The following is a 21,015-nucleotide window of genomic DNA, read 5'->3' as shown; positions in this document are numbered from 1 at the left end:
TGAAGGAGAGTAAGCACCCATGGTGAATTGGGGCCGTCCTCAGCAACCGCCTTGCGGAGCTCCTTGAGGTCTTTGGCCTCCCAGGGGTACCAAGCTTGCGGCCTGGCTCCCCCAGGCTCTAAGTTGACTGAGAAGGCCTGGATTTTAGCTGGTTCTGGTCGTGAATCGCCCCCTCCCACCCGTAGAGAAAGAGGGGGGCGATCCAATGCACAGGGCCAATCCCCTCCAGGATCGCGCCACTACCGGAGGTTGCCCATCCCCACCTCAACCGCCACTTGTGGAACATAGGAGGCAGGAAGTTCCATTCATCCCTGAGCCCTTTCAGGGGGAGGGGGAGCTGTGGCTGTAGGCACATCTACACCTGCCTCCCCTGCCCCTGCCTTCCTCAGGCTCTGAGTGGCTCGCTGTTTCCTAAAGTCAGCCCAGGCTTCTTCCTCCCTGTGCTCTTCCTCTGTGGCCAACACCTGATCCAGCCCACCCTCCCAGCAACAATGGGGTGAGCCCTTCTCCAACCCCTGGGAAGGCCGAACAGGACCTAAGGCTCCCGACTCCCGACACAAGGCCCTTATCATCTCCCTGTTGTTGGGAGAGTGCCTTAGCAGCATCGCTGCAGGCTAGGGAGGAGGCCTCACCGCCTGGTTCCCTTATAGGGGGAAGCAGGTCCTCCGGGTGGGGTGCAATGAGGCTTTGAGAGCCGAGATGGTAGGGAAGGACCCCAGTGGAGGGGCGATCCCCAAATGTTTTTCTCTATCCATGGCTATTTTCTCAACCCTTGCCCATGTGGTCCAGGAAAAGAGTTCCAAGCCTCTGGACCTGAGCATAAGCTGTAGGGCTTTCAAGGTTGGGTCGTTTCTTGCTGAAGTTGCATTACCCATATTTCTAGGGTTTCACTTACCCGACAAACCGCTTGGTCTCGGCCGGACGTTCTGGTCGTGCCCCGTGTGTCCCACATTGGGCGCCAGCTGCAGTAACTGTCCCTCGCGGAATGAGGCATTCCTTCTTGAGCAGGCATGATGGAGAATAAATCATTCTGTGCATTTACAAAATGGTTATTTCTGTAGTAGCACTGTGGCAAGAAATGAACCCAAAATAAAGAGCAAGTATTGGGGCTGGCATTGTGGTATAGTGGGTAAAGCTGCAGCCTGCAGTGCTGGTATACCATGTGGGCTCTCGTTCAAGTCCCAGCTGCTCCACTTCAGATCCAGCTTACTGCAGCAGCCTGGGAAAGTAGCGGGAGATGGCCCATGTCCTTGGGTCTCTGCACCAACATGGAAGACCTGGAAGAAGCTCCTGGCTCCTGGCTTCGTATTTGCTCAGAAATGGCCTTTGTGGACATCTGAGGATGAACCAGTGGATGGAAGACCTCTCTCTATCTGCTTCTGCCTCTCTGTAGCTCTGCCTTTCAAATGAGTGAATAAGTAGTCCCATGAGATGTACTTTGAACTACACAAAGTGCTTCTTCTAGCATATTGGAAGTAACCCAACATAATCAGGTTTCTATTCAATATATGCCTGATCTATCTAGGGTCTGATGCCAAAGCTGGGACTCAGTGTTAATTTCCATCAAATCAGCAAGCATTGTTGCCCTACAAGCCTGGAAAAAAGGTTTGATAAGCACATAGAGAACCTATACCCTTGCCATTGTTTATATTTTACTTTCAAATACAATGGAAAAGAATGAGTGGGAAGAAAAAATGCCATCTGATAACCAAACATTGACTTCTTTCTCCATCTTTTTCAATCACTTACTTATATACAAATCAAAAGTTCTTAGACATAGTATAATGACTAGTAAATCTTTGCCTAGCTTTAAGAAATCTCAGCATATGCAGTAACTGCTTAATGTTATGCCAAAGATTCAAAGTTACCTGTGTGCAGATTTATGGAGAACTTGATTTACTATACTTGCTCTTCTGCAAATTTATTTATAATTCTAATATCTCAGCTTCTTTTACCCCCCTTTTTTTTTCCGAGTTTGTAGAGTGTTCCTGAAAATGCAAATAGCCATTAGGCACAAAAGCTTGGTAAATTGTGGTGTTCATTTTGTTTCTTTTCTATAAAAAATTAAAGCCCACAGCAGCAACATGTATAACTATCTCGATATATGTAAGACATAAATATATCTCAAATACATTATAGATCATGTAAATTGTATTTAAAAAATAAATTTATATATATACACACATATGCAAATTTATATTTATATATGCATGTCCCATGAATTTTGACTGGAAAATGAAGTCTAAGGAACACATAGCACCCATATTTTATTCCCCACAACATGCAGATATTTGGAAAAGATGGCTAATTGTGTGCAATATTAACTACCCAGCTGCACTTATTCACTTTTACAAAGAGATGCAGATAATACCAAAATCTACACTCTTTGTTGTTTTTTATTATAATCATTACAATTCATTAAAAGCTAAAACATCTGAGCTTCCCCCTAAAATACATTTCAAAGAGAACATAAATCCATATGTAATAGTAAAATGTCTAAAAAAGTACCGATAGTAAAACTAAAATATATGCTAAGTTGTTCTTCAAGGAACATTCTCCTTGTTTTCAGTTTCCTAATCATCTTCAATCCATGTCTTTTTTAAGTTTTGTTAATTTATTTGAAAGGCAGAGTTACAGAGAGGCAGAGGCAGAAGGAGAGAAAGAGAGAGAGAGAGAGAGAGAGAGAGAGAGATCTTCCATTCATTGGTTAACTGCCCAAATGGTCGCAATGACCAGATCTGGGCCAATCTAAAGCCAGGAACCAGGAGCTTCCTCCAGGTCTCCCATGCAGGTGCAGGGACCCAAGCTTCTACTGCCTTCCCAAGCCATAGAGAGAGCTGGATCAGAAGTGGAGCAGCCGGGTCTGGAACCAGTGCACAGATGGTATGCTGGCACTACAGGCTTTACCTGCTATGCCACAGCTCCAGCCTCATATCCAAGTCTTTTACCATATCCCTTACCTGTGATCTTTGCCTTTTACCATCTGACTTTCTTAGAAAGAAATGGTGATTTAGTGAACTTTTCAAAGTTCTCTACATTAATATAGTTTCTTTTATCACTATTATAAATGTGCCTCAAAGAGAAGCTGTAGTAAAACTATATATGAACAATACCCAAATGATTATCACCTTCAGTCACTGATCACAGGGGAATCCACATGAGGCTATAATTATGTGTTGTGAGAAAAGAGGAAATCTACCAGCAGTAGAAACCAGAACACTTGGAACCACTTGCTTGTTCAATTTACCCTGCTTTAGGGGAGTTTTCTACATATCATCTCTGTTTAAAGATGAACATTTCTATATGTGATGAGTCAGGCAACACCCAAAACATTTTGGCTGTTCTGATTACAGAATTGCTTGCCAGCCCATAGTGAAGAATCAGTTTCCACTGGAGACCAGTGGCAGGCCAGAACAGAGGAAGGCATGAATTTCCATCAAAATTCTCATGGCACTAGATTATGCTTCACATTTAGGAATGTGATTAAGAAAAATTAACACTATATGGCTTAGTGATCTGAAATTATCTGAAATTGTACATGTTTTGATGCTAAATTATATATAGGGATTTGGCAACCACATAGCATGGTGAGGTGCTGCTGGTTTTTCAACAGACCACAGACTATATGGCTCAAGCTGCCTAGGAAGAGAACCCACAGGTGGCTGGCTCTGGGAATATCTGCCCTTGTGTGGACGGGGCATGCTACTGGAGCAGAGTGGATCCTCTGCACCCCATGACTGTGGGAGCCTTGTATGCTAAGACACGGGAGTTTATGACAGCACAAGAGGGTGCAGGGTGTAGCTGGGTCTCTGGGCAATCACTGTGTATAGCTACACATGCTGAGAGCTCCCTGATTGCTTGGGATGGGTCATTGTAGCAGTATTAGTGCTCCTAGTGAGGATTGCAAAGATTCTTTTTGTGGTCCATGTGTCAGTGCAGATGAGTATTGCACCCACTGTGAGCTAACACACAGGCACTGATCACCTTGAAAGAGAGGAGGTGAGGGTGTGATCACACCAAAAGAGATGACCATTCTACCCTCTTTTGTTAAAAAAAGGAGATCTACTATTCCCAATTTGGGTGTCACCCTGGATAGTCACTCCACCCTGCAGCACTGACCAGAGCTTCCTGGTCATACCCACTACACACTTCTGAATATTCACTGAAAATGCAGACATTCCACTAATCCACAGAGGCTAGTTCAAAGATAAAAGCCATCAGAGGGAAAACCAACAAGCATCTCAAAAAATGCCTACAAATAAAAGGAGAAATTCAAGATACAACATTAAGGAAGACAACATGAACCCCCAAACAATGGAACACAATACTCTATATGAGAATATGAAGATGCACAGATTGATGAAATGCCAAAAAAGAATTCAAATGATTTATCCTAGCATTGCTCTGAAACAATGAGAAGCAAACCCATGAATTAAAAAAAATCCATATGTGACATGAATGAAAAGTATCCCATGAAATCAAGATTTTAAAGATAAATTAGGATGAAATGTTAGAAAATAATTCAATAGATGAAATAAAAACCCAATGAGAATCCAGAACAGCAGTTTAAGTGAGGAGGAAATAAGAATATCTTAGCTAGAAGACAAATTTTTGGAAATTATTCAGTGAGACAAGAAGAAAAATAGAAGAAATTAGAAAAAAAAAACTAAAAATAATGCTAGAGATTTATGGGATACTATCAAATGACTAACATATGAAGGAGTGGAAAGAGAATGAATTGGAGGGACTATATAAATAGGTATAGTAACCTTCCCCAGTTAGGAGGAGGAAAGGGGTATTAAACTACAGAAAGTACATAGAACTCCATATAGACTTGACAAGAAAAGATCGATCTTCACCACATCAAATTTTAATCAGAATTTCAACAAAACCTTAAAGAGAATATCCTTAAATATGCATGAGAGAAACACCAGATTAGTTTCACAGTATCTCCAATTAGACTCACAGCTGACTTCTCATCAGAAAGTCTACAAGCTAGGAGAGAATGGGGAGAAATAGTCCAAGTCTTAAGAGGAAAAAAAAAAAAACCTGTCAAGGCAGAATACTGTAACCATCAAAGCCCTCATTTATGAATGAAGGTGAAATGAAGACCTTTGATAGCAAACAGAAATTGAAAGAATTTGTCACTCCTCAGCCAGCCTTACAAAAGATGCTTAAGGATATGCAACACAGAGAAGAACATATAGTCATCATTATGAAAGAATGTGGAGGCACAAAATCCCCCAGTAAAAGTACAAAGGAAATCTAAGGTAAACAATAGGAATATTTATGAAAAATGGCAGGACCAAGTCATTACCTATCAATAGTTACCTTGAGTGTAAATGGCCTCAACTCCCCAGTTTAAAGACACAGACTAGCTAAATGGATTAAAAACAAGATCCATATTTGCTTCCTACAAGAAATAAATCTCACCAACAAAGATACAGACTGAAAGCAAAAGGATGGAAAAATTTATTCTGTGCTAATGGAAAGCAATAAAGGTCAGGGGTAGCCATCCTAATATCCTAATATCTGACAAAGTAGATTTAACAAAAAATTGCTAAAAGAGATGAAGAATGGCAGTATGTAATGATTAAAATATCGATTCAATAGGAAGATGTAAATATAATAAATTTATCTGCACCCAATTACAGTGAACCTGGCTATTTAAAGGAAATGTTAATGTATCTAAAGGGAGACATCAACTATAATACATTAGTATCAGGGGACTTCAACACCCCAATTTCATCAATGGACAGATCAACTAGACAGAAAATCAACAACAAAACAACAAAGCTCTCAACGCTGTAGAACAAATAATCCTATGGATACCTATAGAACTTTTCATCTCACAGTTACAAAATATGCAATCATCTCATCTGTGTGTGGAACATTCTCTAAGGTAGAACATATGCTAGGCCATAAAGCAAGTCTCATCAAATTAAAAAAAAAAAAAAAAAAAACCTGAAATCACAACATGCATCTTCTCTGACCACAATGGCTTGAAGCATTAATTTAACAACTCAATCATCTCTATAATATTTGAGAACACATGGAGACTGAATAACGTGCATCTGAATAAACAGTGGGTCATAGAAGTAATTAAATGAGATATAAAAAAATTCTGGAAATGAATGAAGTTGACAATGCATCATATCAAAACTTGTGGGATGCAGCAAAAGAAGTGTGAAGTGGGAATTTTATAGAAATTAGTGCCTACATCAAGAAATTGGGAAGGTATCAAAATAATAAGCAATCAATGCATCTCAAGTACCTAGAAAAATAACAAACTGAACCCGTTAGTGTTAGTAGGAAAGAAATAACTAAGCTTAGAGAAGAAATAAAATCAAAACAAAAAACAATAAATATGATCAGTAAAATGATGAGATGATTTTTTTGAAAATATTCACAAACTGGTACACCATTGGCTCAATTAATCAAAAAAAAGAGGGGAAAGAAACAAATCAATAAAATCAGAGATGAAAAAAGAAATGTAACAACCGATACCATAGAAATAAAGATGCTCATCAGGAAGTACTTCAAAGAACTATATTCCAACAAATTGGAAAATATAGAAGAAAAGGATAGATTTCTGGACACATGCAATCTACCAAAATTGAGTTGAAGATACAGAAAACAAAAACAGTCCAATAACCAAGACAGATATTGTGTTAATAATAAAGACCTTCCCAATAAAGAAACCAAAAGAATGGATGACTTCACTGTTGAGTTCTACCTGACAATTAAAGAACTAATTCCAATTCTTTTTAAGCTATTCAAAACAATTGAAAAGAATGGAATCTTCCTAAAATCCCTCTTTGAAGCCTGGATCATCTTAATATCTCAACCACAGAAAGATACAACAGAGAGAGCAGCATAGACCAATAACACTGATGAACATACAAGCAAAAGTCCTCAAAAATATTAGCTAGTAGAACCCAACAACAAATCAGAAAGATCACATACCTTGATCAAGTGGGTTTTATACCTGGTATACAAAGATGGTTCAACATTCGCAAATCAATATATGTGAAACATCACATTAACAAGCAGAAGAACAAACAAAATATGATTAATCCAATAGATGCAGAGAAAGCACTTGATAAAATACATCCTTCCTTGAAGAAAACCTTAAGCAAAATGTGTATAGAAGGACCATTCCTCAATACAATCAAGGCAATTTATGACAAATCCACAGCCAGAACTTTATTGAAGGTGAAAAGTTGGAAGCATTCCCAATAAGATCCAGGATTGACAAAGGTGCCCACTCTCACAATTGCTATTTAATATAGTCTTGGAAGTTTTAGCCAGAGCCATTAGGCAAGACAAAGAAAACAAGGAGATAAAAACTGGAAAGGAGGAAGTCAAAATATCCCTACTTGTAGATGATATGATTCTATATATAGAGGTTTCAAAAGAATCCACTGAGAGACAATTAGAACTCATAAAAGAGTTTGGTAAAGGGGCAGGATATAAAATTAACATATAAAAATCAAAACTTTTGCATACACAGATAATGGCATGGCTGAGAAAGAACTTCTAAGATCAATCCAATTCATAATAACTACAAAAAATAAACACATTAGAATAAATTTAACTAATGTTGTCAAAGAACACTATAATTAAAATTTCAAAACATTAAAGAAAGAAATAGAAGAAGGAAAAATGGAATAATATTCCATATTCATGGATTGGAAGAATCACTATCATCATCATGACCAAAAGAGATCCTCACCACGACACATTGTAATCAAACTCACCACAGTGAAACATAAAGAAAAGATTCCAAAATGTGCAAGAGAGAAACGTCAGATTACTCTCAAAGGATCTCCAATTAGTCTTACAGCAGACTTCTCATCAGAAACCCTACAGGCTAGGAGGGAATGGCGAGATATAGCCCAGGTACTAACAGAGAAAAACTGCCAGCCCAGAATATTGTATCCTGCAAAGCTCTCATTTGTGAATGAAGGTGAAATAAAGACCTTTCATAGCAAACAGAAATTGAAAGAATTTGTTGCCACTCATCCAGACCTGCAAAAGATGCTCAAAGATGTGTTACACACAAAAACACAGAAACACAGCCATCAATATGAAAGATGGTAAAGGAAGAAAACCTACCTCTCAGTAAAAGATCACAGGAAGTTCAAAACATATATTAGAAAATATCTTTGGGAAAATGGCAGGCCAAAGTTACTACTTTTCAATAGTCACATTGAACGTTAATGGCCTTAACTCTCCAATTAAAAGACACAGACTGGCTGAATGGATTAAGGAACAAAACCCATCTGGTTGCTGCTTACAAGAAACACATCTTTCCAACAAATATGCATGCAGACTGAAAGTGAAAGGTTGGAAAAAGATATTCCATGTCAACAGAAACAAACAAACAAAAAAAGCTGGCATAGCCATCTTAATATCAGATAAAATAAACTTTAACATAAAAACTGTTAAGAGAGACAAAGAGAGGCACTATATAATGATTAACAGATCAATTCAACAGGAAGATGTAACTATTATAAATGTTTATGCACCTAATTACAGGGCACCAGGTTATTTAAAATATATGTTAATGGACTTAAAGGGAGACTTAGACTCCAATACAATAGTACTGGGGGACTTCAATACTCCACTCTCAGAAATAGATCATCCGGAAAGAAGATCAACAAGGAAACAGCAGATTTAATTGACACTATAGCCCAAATGGATCTAACAGATATCTACAGAACTTTTCATCCTACACTTAAATAATTTACATTCTTCTCAGCAGTACATGGAACCTACTCTAGGATTGACCATATACTAGGCCAAGTCTCAGCAAATTCAAAACAATTAGAATCATACAATGCAGCTTCTCAGACCACAGTGGAATGAAGTTGGAAATTAGCAACTTAGGAATCCCTACAGCATCTGCAAACACATGGAGACTGAGAAACATGCTCCTGGATGAACACTGGGTCATTCAAGAAATCAAAAGAGAAATCAAAAACTTTCTGGAAGTAAATGAGGATAAGACCACAACATATCAAAACTTATGGGATACACCAAACGCAGTGTTAAGAGGAAAGTCTATAGCAATAGGTGCCTATATCAAGAAATTGGAAAGGCACCAAATAAATGAGCTTTCAGTGCATCCCAAGGATCTAGAAAAACTGCAGCAAATCAGGCCCACATCTAGTAGGAGAAGAGAAATAATTAAAATCAGAGAAGAAATCAACAGGATTGAATCCCAAAAAAAAAAGATTACAAAAATCAACCAAGCAAAAAAGCTGTGTTTTTTTGTAAAAATCAACAAAATTGACACCCCATTGGCCCAACTAACTAAAAAAAGAAGAGAAAAGACCCAAATCAATAAAATCAGAGATGAAAAAGGAAACATAACAGACACCACAGGAATAAAAAGAATCATCAGAAATTACTACAAGGACTTGTATGCCAGCAAACAGGAAAATCTATCAGAAATGGGTAGATTCCTGGACACATGCAACCTACCTAAATTGAACTAGGAAGACATAGAAGACCTAAATATACCCATAACTGAGACAGAAATTGAAACAGTAATAAAGGTCCTCCCAACAAAGAAAAGCTCAGTGCAAGATGGATTCACTGCTGAATTCTTCCAGACTTTTAAAGAAGAGCTAACTCCAATTTTTCTCAAACTATTCAGAACAATTGAAAAAGAGGTAATCCTCCCAAATTCTTTCTATGAAGCCAGCATCACCTTAATCCCTATGCCAGAAAAAGATGCAGCAGGTTAAGAAAATTACAGACCAATATCACTGATGAACATAGACGCAAAAATCCTCAATAAAATTATCGCCAATAGAATGCAACAACACAACAGAAAGATCATCCACCCAGACCAAGTAGGATTTCACCATGGCATGCAGCGATGGTTCAATATGCACAAATCAATCAATGTGATACACCACATTAACAAACTGCAGAAGAAAAAAATATACGATTATCTCAATAGATGCAGAGAAATATTCAATAAAATAAAACACCATTTCATAATGAAAACTCTAAGCAAACTGGGTATAGAAGGAACATTCCTCAATACAATCAAAACAATTATGGAAAACCCACGGCCAGCATCCTATTGAATGGGGGAAAAGTTGGAAGCATTTCCACTGAGATCTAGTACCAGACATGGATGCCCACTCTCACCACTGCTATTCAATATAGTTCTGGAAGTTTTAGCCGGAGCCATTAGACAAGAAAAAGAAATTAAAGGAATACAAATTGAGAAGGAAGAAGTCAAACTATTCCTCTTTGCAGATGATATGTAATCAAAACAGCATGGCACTGTTACAGAAACAGATGGATAGACCAATTGAATCAAATAGAAACACCAGAAATCAATCCAAATATATGCAGCCCACTTGTATTTGATCAAATATCCTAAACCAATTCCTGGAGTAAGGACAGTCTATTCAATAAATGGTGCTGGGAAAACTGCATTTCCATGTGCAGAAGCATGAAGCAAGACCCCTACCTTTCACTTTACACAAAAATCCACTCAACATGGATTAAAGACCTAAATCTATGACCCGACATCATCAAATTATTAGAGAACATTGGAAAAACCCTGCAAGATATTAGCACCGGCAAAGACATCTTGAAAAAAACTCCGGAAGCACAGGCAGTCAAAGCCAACCTTAACAATTGGGATTGCATCAAATTGAGAAATTTCTGTGCTGCAAAGAAACAGTCAAGAAAGTGAAGAGGCAACTGACAGAACGGGAAAAAATATTTGCAAACTATGCAACTGATAAATGACTAATAACCAGAATCTACAGAGAGATCAAGAAACTCCACAACATCAAAACAAACAACCCACTTAAGAGATGGGCCAAGGAGCTCAATAGACATTTTTCAAAAGAGGGAATCCAAATGGCCAACTGGCACATGAAAAAATGTCCAGAATCATAGCAATCAGGGAAATGCAAATCAAAACCACAATGAGGTTGCACCTCACCCTGGTTAGAATGGCTCACATACAGAAACCTACCAACAACAGATGCTGGAGAGGATGTGGGGAAAAATGGACACTAACCCACTGTTGGTGGGAATGCAAACTGGTTAAGCCACTATGGAAGTCAGTCTGGAGATTCTTCAGAAACCTGAATATAGCCCTACCATACAACCCAGCCATCCCACTCCTTGGAATTTACCCAAAGGAAATGAAATTGGCAAACAAAAAAGCGGTCTGCACATTAATGTTTATTGCAACTGAATTCACAATAGCTAAGACCTGGATCAACCTAAATGCCCATCAACAGTAGACTGGATAAAGAAGTTATGGGATATGTACTCTGTAGAATACTATACAGCAGTTAAAAAAAAAAAAAACAATGAGATCAGGTCATTTGCAATAAGATGGAGGAATCTGGAACACATCATGCTGAGTGAAATAAGGCAGTCCCAAAGGGACAAATATCATATGTTCTCCCTGTTCGGTGACAACTAACTGAGCACCAAAAAGGAAACTTGTTGAAGTGTTATGGACGCTAGCAAAAATAGTGACTTGATCAGCCCTTGTCCTGACTGTTGATGTACAAATTAATGCTTTGTCCCTTTTAATATTTTTTTGTTCTAGTTAATACTATTAGTTGAACTTTGTAATTAACACACAATTATTCTCAGGTGTTTAAATTTAACTGAAGAGTGATCTCTGTTAAATATAAGAGTGGGAATAAGAGTGGGAGGAGATATACAATTTGGGACATGCTCAAGCTGACTTGCCCCAAATGGTAGAGTTAGAAACGTGCCAGGGGATTCCAACTCAATCCCATCAAGGTGGCATGTACAGATGCCATCTTACTAGTCAAAATGATCAATTTCCATTCACAATTGATCATAATGATAGGATTAAGAGTCAAATGGATCACATAAATAAGACTAGTGTCTGCTAATACTGATAGAATTAAAAAGGGAGAGAATGATCCAACATGGGAAGCGGTTTACACAGCAGACTCACAGAATGGCAGATGCCCTAAATGGCACTCTGGCCTCAGAATCAGCCTTTAACGCATTCAGATCTGGCTGAAGAGCCCATGAGAATTTTATAGGCATGGAAGGTCAAGACACTCTGGCCAAAAAAATAAAAAAGACCTAAATGAAAGATCTCTGAAAGTGAGATCCCAGTGGAAAGAACAGGCCATCAAAGAAGGAGGTACCTTTCTACTAAGGGAGGAGTGAACTTCCACTTTGACTATGACCTTGTCTAAATAAGATCCGAGTTGGTGAACTCAAAAGGCTTTCATAGCCTTTGCAACTCATGACTAGAGCCTAGGGAGATTACTGACGCCATAAATAAGAATGTCAATTTGCTAGGCCAACAACCGGAGTCACTGTGCACTTACTCCTCATGTAGGATCTCTGTCCTTAATGTGTTGTTCAATGTTTATTAATTCTATAACTAGTACTCAAACAGTATGTTACACTTTATGTTTCTGTGTGAGTGCAAACTGTTGAAATCTTTACTTAATATATACTAAATTGATCTTCTGTATATAAAAATAATTGAAAATGAATCTTGATGTGAATTGAATGGGAGAGAGAGTGGGAGATGGGAGGGTTGCGGGTAGGAGGGAAGTTATGGGGGAAAAGCCATTATAATCCATAAGTTGTACTTTGGAAATTCATATTTATTAAATAAAAGTTAAACAAATAAAAGTAAGACATATGTATGAGTAAGGTTTCATTACTCTGATTGAAGGCCTATGGTAGATATTTTATAAAGAAAAGAAAATCATCTCATCATTTTTGAGGTGCAGGGTCTAGATACTTTGTTTTTTTGTGGCCTTCTTCCTAAAAGAAACCTAAGAAAACACTACATATCATGACAAGTGACAGAGAGAATACATGTCTGGGTATCTGTCCATATTTGGGCTCTACCTCTCTTTACAAAGTCAATAAGATCTAATCATGCTGGCTCTATTCTAATGATCTAATAACCTAATCCAATTTAATCACTTAACAAAGGCCATGCTTCTAAATACATAAATTGAATTATGATTCTAACCTGTTAGTACAATTAGCATAAATCTTTGGAGACTACACTCCTGCATGGTTTCGGAAATAAATATTCAAGCCATCTCATTACCAAAATAGAACCATATCTTTAAATTCATATTATATTACCCCAGTTCTAGGCATCATGTATTGTAAAATCAGCAATTGACCCATTTATTGACAGAGAAAAATTTTATCACATTCCTTATGTTATTCTGTTACACATAATTTTGAATTCATATTTGAATCTTTTAGACATATAGACTAATTTTAATGTCCTAAGAACACTAAAATACACAAACTACTTGCTCAATACTTTTAAGAAAATTGATTGTCACATTTGGATCCCCTCATGTCGTAGAAATAAAATCATGCCTATTTACTAAAAGTATTTAGTTTATTATATAATATGCATCATGAAAATTCAGTTTGGAAGAAAATGTATTCCCCTCAATATAGAAAAAAGTTTATAACTCCATTTATGCTAGTATGTAATAAACAAATAATAGTTTTTTATTTTTAAATGAAGATGAGATATGTGTATATTTTGTCATATAAATGATTTTAAAATTGAAAATTTTTAAAGTAAATATGTACATATTTATATGAATGCATATGTAACTTTCAAGGATTTGGGAAAAATAGTTTTCATGTAGCATATATATTTGATAACCATTGAATGTATGACAATTATATTTAAATTAGACAAAAATTAATCCTAGCTCTCCTTTAAAATTGCATGTGTTCTGATTTCTCTGACCTTGAATAATACAAGACTTCCTATTGCTTTACTTACTCTCCTACCCTTTTCATTCTTTCAATTTTCTTTGAAACCAAGGTCAGACCTTATATATCAGTTCCCTACAGAGTAAGGAATGGCTTATAAGAAAGTACAGAATCTATCCGGGGTTAGAGATGTAACTTAAAGGGAAACATCTGAAGACAAAAAAAGTTGGAAAGGCCCAAAGGTTTCATGTGAAACCCTTAAACAAAACAAAACAAAAAAAAAAAAAAAAAAAAAAAAAAAAAAAAGAGAGAGAAAGGTCATTCAGATACTAAAACTATATTTGAGTTCACTTCAACTTTGATGGAAAGTTCTTTCAGAGCCGGAGCAGAAGAATCATAAGTAATTGCAACTTTAAGACAGTTCTTTCTTTTGTTACATCATCATTGTACTATGCATTTTACAGTACACAACAGTTTTGCCTAGGATATTCCTCATTGCTTTAGCTGTTCATGTTGGCAAAGTCAGTTTATTTTAACAGGTCTTATAGTTAGTGATGATATTTCAATTCATAATCTTATATGGTTATTAATTGTGAACAGACACAGGGATGAAATGCAAACAACCCACTGTTTCTTATGCTTAGTTCTAAAATAGAATGTGTTTAAGACATAAACATTTTCACATGATGTAAACTACATGCATAGTTTACAGTGTGAATTCATGATATGGAAGAAGAATTGGACATAGATATCACACAGTACAGAAAAATATATAACTGAATCTATCAGTTTCTTAGCACATGGCCTAAATAATAGAAATTTCTTCTCACAATTCTGTGAGGTAGAAGTTTGAATTAAAGGTGTTGGCAGCACCATGTTCTCATAGGGGCTCCGGTTCTAGGAAAGACCAGACTCGTCTTTTCCTAGCTACTGATCTTTACTGGGCATTCTTGTCACCCCTTGCCTAATGGTTTTCCTGTTTGGAATTCTACAACATGGCTAGCTCATCTCTGTGATGCCTTTATGTAAACATTTTTGTCCTCCTGTCCTCCTGTAAGGACATCAGTCACGTGGTTTAGGGTCCACCATTATCCATGATGACCTCATCTTAACATATCTACATCTGCAAAGATGTTTCAGTCATCCCCCAGTATCATGGAGAACTGATTTCAGGATCCTCAAAGAATACCACAGTCACTTGTACACCTCTATACTTTAAATTATTTGTATATTACTTACAATAACTAATACAATGTTAATGATATTTAAGTACTAGTGATACTATGTTGGTAAAAGAATATTGTTCCCTCTTCCAGAAAATATCTTTTGAACACATTTATAACAGAAATAACCATCATAAGCCTAACTACAATGTACACAAATAAAACAAAAGTGAACAATGCTCAACAATGAGTGCTACAGAGACTGAGGATCAGTGAATTAAGAGCCTGCAAAACAGTGAGAAGCTACAATAGGGCACTCATATAAATCATTTAATTCATGTAAATTCAGCATTGTGTTTTCTAGAATATTTTGAACTTAATTTTTTCTTAAATATTTCAGATCTGTGGTTAGGACTAAGAATTTACAGTTGTGAAGGATTGACTATGTTTCAAAACAAAATCAATTACATGTGTAAAAGTGGTTATGAGTAAACTTCCACCTCTGTTGGAAGGACACAATTCAACCCAGTATACTGAATATAAATACACTTCTTTGCAATTTGATTTGTCTTAGCCAATTTGACAAATGAGTTTAACATGTCCCCATATTTGTTGAATTCTGAGTCAAAGTGATAACAGAAATCTAATCTAGTTTATAAACCTTGTATTGCATTTCCATTTGAAATTACATATTGACAGGTTTTTTTTTTTTTTCATGTGCCTCTTTATAGGAGGGTTAGGTAATAAACATTAGGAAGTGGACATTCAACAAAGAATGGATCACTTCTTAATATTTTACTCTTCACACTGGAGTTATTACAATGAGTTAGAATTTGTCCAAAGTCACAGTAATATAATTTCATATGATTATATTTTGTAAAAAAATGCTTACAATGTCAATATAGTAGGATTTGTGATAGAAAGAACTGAATGTTATGATAATATAAAAATTATTTTAGATGGTAGGATGGAGATCTTCTTGGAACAGGTGATAAAAGAGCTGAGTTTAAGAAAAAACTAGGTGATCAGCATTTGAAAAGTCATCAACTTGTGAAACCATGTTGAACATTCTGAAAACTATTTTGCCAGTGTGAGGGAGGTGAATATATATAAAGAAATGAAAATTGGGCAAGAGTCAAATAGCAAAGTGTCCATCTTATACCATAAATATGTATTTTTTTACTTTTATTAATTCAATAGTTTGTTACAACTAAATTTCTAAAAATATATGAAAATAATCAAAATTAGTATTTATATGTATATTCCTTTCTCTTCTATTTTGACTATTAAAATTCAGCTTATTGCTGACTCATTTTTTAAAATATTGTATTTGTTAGTATGTATTTGAGAGTAGAAAGAGACATGCAGATAAAGAGATGGAGAGCTACCCTCTGCTGGTTCATTGTGTAAGTGCCTAAAACAATGAGGGCTGATCCAAGGGGAAATATATCCTGGAATACAACCTAAGTCTCCACATGAATAGTAGAAAACCCAAGCACTTGAGCCATCATTGCTGCTTCCCAGGGCTCTCACTAGCAGAAGGTGGATTCAGGAGCCTGGGCATTTTTTTTTTTTTTATTTGACAGAGTTAGACAGTGAGAGAGAGAGGAGAGAAAGGTCTTCCTTCCATTGGTTTACCCCCAAATTGGCCACTATGGCAGGAACACTGCGCCGCTCCAAAGCCAGGAGCCAGGTGCTTCCTCCTGGTCTCCCACGCGGATGCAGGCGCCCAAGCACTTGGGTCATTCTCCACTGCCCTCCCGGGCGACAGCAGAGAGCTGGACTAGAAGAGGAGCAGCTGGGACTAGTACCCGGTGCCCATATGAATTAACCAAGTGAGCCACAGCGCTGGCCCCAGGAGCCTGGGCATTTTAACCAGGGTCTTAGCCACCAAGCAAAACACAAAGCCCTAAATTTAATATCTAAAAAATATCTTTAGATATACAAAAAAATAAAGAGAGTGAAGACATTTTCCATATACTACACAGCAAGCTCCCTTATTATTTTATGTTAGGATACATTTGTTATCATTAATGAAATAATTATATTACATTATTATTGAGTAATAGCCACATGGTTTCAATAATCTTATTTTTGTTTCATGACCTTTTCTCTTCAATGATCTCATTCAGAATGATATGTTATGGATGGTTATCATGCCTAGGTAAAATCCTCTTGAATATGACTTTCTTTTGGATTCTGCCTTTTTTTTTTTTTTTGATGGCCTTGGAATTTTTAAAGAATACAGGTCAAATATTTTTTAAAACAACCTTCAATTGATATTTGTCTGATTTTTCTTATCATTTTTCTGAAGTCTAGATTGAAGTTGTATGTCAGGAGTTGGGGGGTGGGCCTCAGAAGTAAAATGCCATTTTCATCAAATAACGTCAGTGGTACAGGTTGCCAAAATGCTGTCAGTCACTACTTGAATAACCATAATCTCCTGGCTGAGGAAGTAGATGTCATATTCAGGCACCGTATATGTAAAGTTGCTATTTTTCCTCAATTCTAATTTCTTGCATGTTTAGTCCTATGGATCCACCCATTTCACCCATTATATCCAGTAGAAAGAAATCTCTGTTTATAAGCAACTCATTTTCAGAGAATGGGTGGTATACCCCACTTCCTTGAGGGCAAAGTATCTGGAAATCTACAAAGGAGCTCTGTCTCTTCTTTCCTATTTATTAATGCATTCATTTATTTATGTATAACATTATGTCCTCTTGGATATTTATTTTATAACTTGATTTGTAATATACTACTACGTTTTTGTTAATCACATTGTTTCAACTTTGTCTGTGGAGATCTATTTCCCTTTCCTCCTATATCCCTTTGCCATACCCCCATCAGTGTGTTTTTGTTGGTTTTATTCTGAGGGGGTCATTTTCTATATTCCTGTCCCTTCTTCACAAGCAGCGACTTCTTAAAGGAGTCTGGTTCCTTTTATTGGAGAATGGTGCTAAAACTTAATCCTAGGCAGAACTAAAGACAATACATAAAAATGATGTATAATTGCCCAACAGCCAATATTCTTATTTGAGGCCATAGATCTCTTGGTGAGATACATTTTATCCTCATGATATGAACTATGTAAGTGATACTGCTGCCCTGGTGAAGTATGGCTCTAGTGCTAATAAATTTTTGTTACATATAATAATTAGAAGTATCTGGTAAAATTTTATTTATCTTAAATTATACTTTTAAAGGAAAATCATTATTCATATGTAATATTGAATTGAGATACTTATTAAAGCAATAAAATATTTTGTAAATTTTATTCAATAATAGTGAAATACAAAAGATGATTATTTTTCATAAACAAAACAAAAATTATATTAATGAATACTGACGATACTTTGAAATATTTTGAAAGATACTCCATATAACATTTCTATAAGCCATTCTAATTTATTTTCCCTAGAATGTCCTGGTTTTCAACTCTAGATAGCTTCTCTTGTTTATCAGTTCACTTATTGTACACGTGCTCGCTTGGACAGTACATATACTAAAAGTATCTTTACTTAATATATACTGAATTGATCTTCTGCATATAAAGATAATTGAAAATGAATCGTGATGTGAATGGAATGGGAGAGGGAGAGGGAGATGGGAGGGGTGTGAGTGGGAGGGAAATTATGGAGGGAGAAGCCATTGTAATCCATTAACTGTACTTTGAAAATTTATATTTACTAAATAAAAAATTTAAAAAAGTATATTAAACATAAATTTAGTTAGATTTTAAGAATTATAAATATTCTATGAAAGAAAATCTCTTTTACCTAATTTTCTTTTAAGTGTTTTTATATTTATTAATATAAAGAGAACAGATTTCATGGATTTCACAGATACAAATCTAGGATTATTACCAATCTTTACTCTGTTCTTCCTTCCCTGAATATTCCTTCCTTCCTTCCTTGTTTTTCTTTAATTTTTGCAATGACTTAATTTTAATTTTCTTTATAATCACAGGATTAATGCACCATACATAATGTTCAACAAGTAAAAATATAATATTACTGTCCCACATAAATACAGACAAGGGCTATAAATAATACTCAAATCATAAGATGTCAGTCCATTATTATAGTCTCATTCATATATTTGCATATTTATGTATATATATGTATATATATTAGTATTCTATATTTACTACCACATATCAGAGAAAACATGATATTTGCCTTTTTGGACTGGGTTATTTTAAAGTATAATGTTTAATTATAGCCCAACTGAGTCTATTTGGGAAATAAATAAAATGTGAGTATAAATTAGATATGATTACTTAGGTAAAAATAGCGGTGGGAAACTGCATTGATTTGCTAGACTGCCAAAAAAAAAAAAAAAAATGGATGTTGGTGGTGGTGTGATTTAAACACAAATTTATTTTCTCAGAATTTGGAAGGTTGAAATCCAAGATCCAAGAGTTGGCAAGTTTCGCTTCCTCAGAGTTCTTAACTTTTCTTTGGATCCTTCCATGCCTAACCTGCATATGTCTGTTATCTATGAACTAATTTTATTTTTTATTAGAACCTTGGCTTTCTTGGATTAGGGACCATCTATATAAATTCATTTTACCTTAATCACCTCTTTAAAGATCATGTCTCTAAATAAGTCATGTTCTGAGATTCTCGGTGTCAAGATCTCAATATACGAATTATAGTGGGCAGAAGAGAATTATTTAACCTACTGCAAAATCTGAATAAAATTTGAAGCAGTAACGCCTTGTTTAATATACAAATAAGCAAATCAGTCATTTTAATTATAGCAATTCCAATAAAAAATGGTGAGTTTTATAAAATGAAGGCAATGATAAGAGAGTTTAAAGATAGGATGTGGTAAATATGCATTAAGAACAATTTTAATGTATGATATGAGGTATATAATAGCCACATTGGTGAAAAATACTGATAAAAGAAGTGAATTGATAAACAAGAGAAGCTATCTAGAGTTGAAAACCAGGACTTAAAATTTTGTTTTTTTCAACATTTGATCACCAAGAAATATCTGGGTATACTTCAAAATACTTGCTGTAGGGCGAACACCGTGGTGTAGCAAGTAAAGCTGCTTCATGCAGTGCCGGCATCACATATGGCCACTGGTTCAAGTTCTGGCTGCTCCACTTCTGATCTAGCTCTCTGCTATGCCCTGGGAAAGCAGTATAGGATGGCTCAAGTCTTTGGGCCCTGCACCTGAAGAAGCTCCTGGCTCCAGGCTTCAGATTGGCACAGCTCCAGCTGTTGTGGCCAATTGGAGAGTGAACCAGTAGATGGAAGACCTCTCTCTCTCTCTCTCTCTCTCTCTCTCTCTCTGCCTTTCCTTCTCTCTTTGTGTAACTTGGCTTTCAAATAAATAAATAAGTCTTTAAAAAATACTTGTTGTTTTGCATGGCTACTTCAGACATAAATTTGAAAGACTTTGCTTAAAAATCTAATGCAACCTAACTGCTTCAGTTCATTTCACTGCTAAGACTAAAACCCTTTAGATTGGATAACTAATAAAATACAAAAATTTTACACTCATATTTACAAACCTGAGAAATCCAAGAGCCAGGCATCAGCCAATTTGGTTTTGGTGAAGTTATACTGCTCTTAGGTGTCACCTGGTATATGTCACATGGTGGCAGGGCAGAAGGGCTCATTCAGGTGTACTCTTAAGATATCCACTTTTAATAGGACCCCATTGGGGATTAATTTCCAATATACAAGTTTTGTAGGACTGTTGGCATGTGGGGCAAAGTAATGCTTAAATAGAAGACCCTATGTTCGTTGTTTCTAAGACAATTTCCCCTTAAATAATATGTTTTATTGACCAGTTAACTGAAGAATATAAGATAGCATCTGAATATTTTATACAACTAATTTCTGATTTTTTTATTTATTTCAGATTTCTGGGGGACATCAGTAATATTTCATATAATAGTTAATACAAGAAATTCAGGGTTATATATTAGTCGTGTCTCAGACTGGTTTTGCCACTACAATACCTGAGATTGAAGAATTTATGAAGAGTAGAAATTCATTGGCTCCCAGTTTGGAAGGTGAGAAGTCATATATATGGGGTAGAGGTTGGCATCTAATGAGGGCCTTCTTACTGTGTTGTTCCATGGCAG

General features: G+C 36.1%; 1 long non-coding RNA gene across 1 annotated transcript in view; it reads left to right on the top strand.

Moving 5' to 3' along the window:
- Positions 1–292: 292 nt before the first annotated feature.
- The window catches only part of LOC103350440 (uncharacterized), a 43,361-nt gene continuing 22,638 nt past the window's right edge, over positions 293–21,015 (top strand). Inside the window, exons 1-2 of the long non-coding RNA XR_007924594.2 lie at positions 293–496; positions 20,790–20,943. This is a non-coding gene — a long non-coding RNA (uncharacterized lncRNA). The remainder of the gene's footprint in view (positions 497–20,789; positions 20,944–21,015) is intronic.

The sequence above is a fragment of the Oryctolagus cuniculus genome, chromosome 4 (assembly GCF_964237555.1).
Source record: "Oryctolagus cuniculus chromosome 4, mOryCun1.1, whole genome shotgun sequence".
Taxonomy (NCBI): domain Eukaryota; kingdom Metazoa; phylum Chordata; class Mammalia; order Lagomorpha; family Leporidae; genus Oryctolagus; species Oryctolagus cuniculus.
Note: the sequence above shows the minus strand (reverse complement) of the source record. Positions and strands in the feature narration are given on the sequence as shown.